Consider the following 1427-nt stretch of genomic DNA (forward strand, 5'->3'; position numbering starts at 1 on the left):
CAGTTTTATTAGGGGGTCTTATGTGATTGCTAAAATATGTGTTCACCGATTCTAATTTTTAATAAACTTCCTGAATATTTAGTTGTTATAAAAATGCACAATGATATGTGCATCTCAAACCTCAGTGTACTTACAAACCAATTTTCATTGTAACTATTTGTAGGATATTTTAGGGTGCAGATATTTTTAATCCCTTAACAAGATTGACTGAATTGATATCTTTTGATTTGTTTCTTCAGTATTTTGTAGTTTCATTATACCATAGCACATAGTCCTATAGCACATATATCAATGTAATTTGATGTCTTTAACTCTTTGAGAAAGATATTCATAAGAGGTATAGCTAAGTCAAATATAAATTCTCATTAGCTTTTTGAAGAATTGCTACATTGTTTCCATAATGGTTATAATAGACTATAACCCACTATTCTTTGAAGAAAGAATTGTATCAAGAATAAAGAATTTGAGTGTGGGATGATGAAGGGTGAGCACTGCCTGTCCAGACTGCAAGGGCTGTCACTGGACCTTCACCATAGCAGAGGCACCTGGGACCAGAAAGACCACTGTTATGAGCTCCAGAAGATAGTGCAATATTGAGCTACAGAGAAAGGGCCTCTATGAAACTCATTGTTGAAAATTGAAGCACACTGGGAGAGCAAAGACATTCACTGTAATAAAGACCCTGTGGACTGCAGAATTTGGTAAGTTTGCGGGACCAGCATCTCCTACTGGAACTGGACTCACTGCGGAGGAAGCACAGCTTCAACCTGCTGGAGAACATTGCAGAGTTCAAAACAGTATGAGGTCAAGGAACTTGGTTCTGGCCTTGCTGCCAGAAACCAGCCTTAATCTCAGTCTACTATAGCTGGCTCACTGAGATTAATCAACTTGGATCTGCATGCTGCTGCTGTACTTGTATACCAGTGACAGCAGAGAAATGCCTTAAAAGGGACATTTTTTCTCTTTCTTTCTTTCCTCCTCCTCCTCCTCCTCCTCCTCCTCCTCCCTCCTCCTCCTCCTCTCCTCCTCCTCCTTCTTCTTCTTCTTCTTCTTCTTCTTCTTCTTCTTCTTCTTCCTCATTTCTTTCCTTTCTTGTTCCTGTTTTTGTCCTACATTTTTCCTTCATTTGTCCTAATTTTATAGCAGAGTTAATACAGTTTCTAGTTTTCCTGTTGCTGTTACTTTGTTGTCTTCTTACTTTTGTACCTTCCTTCTCTCTTTTCCTCCTGTGCTCACCAGTTTTCCAAACCTTTCATGATCTTCCTGTGTCCTCTAGCCCTATTTCTAAGCTTTCCCTCTCCTAACTTTTCTATCCTTCCAACTCCCCCTAAGTAATGATCTTAGAGGGTAAATTCGTATACTGAAGGCTTATATACTGCAAACATATTTGTGTTTGGTCCTTTGTTTTGGATATATAACCACCAGCC

Source organism: Heterocephalus glaber, unplaced genomic scaffold (genome assembly GCF_053883595.1).
Source record: "Heterocephalus glaber isolate CG9 unplaced genomic scaffold, H.glaber_assembly_v1.0 deba00000896, whole genome shotgun sequence".
NCBI classification, from domain to species: Eukaryota; Metazoa; Chordata; class Mammalia; order Rodentia; family Bathyergidae; genus Heterocephalus; species Heterocephalus glaber.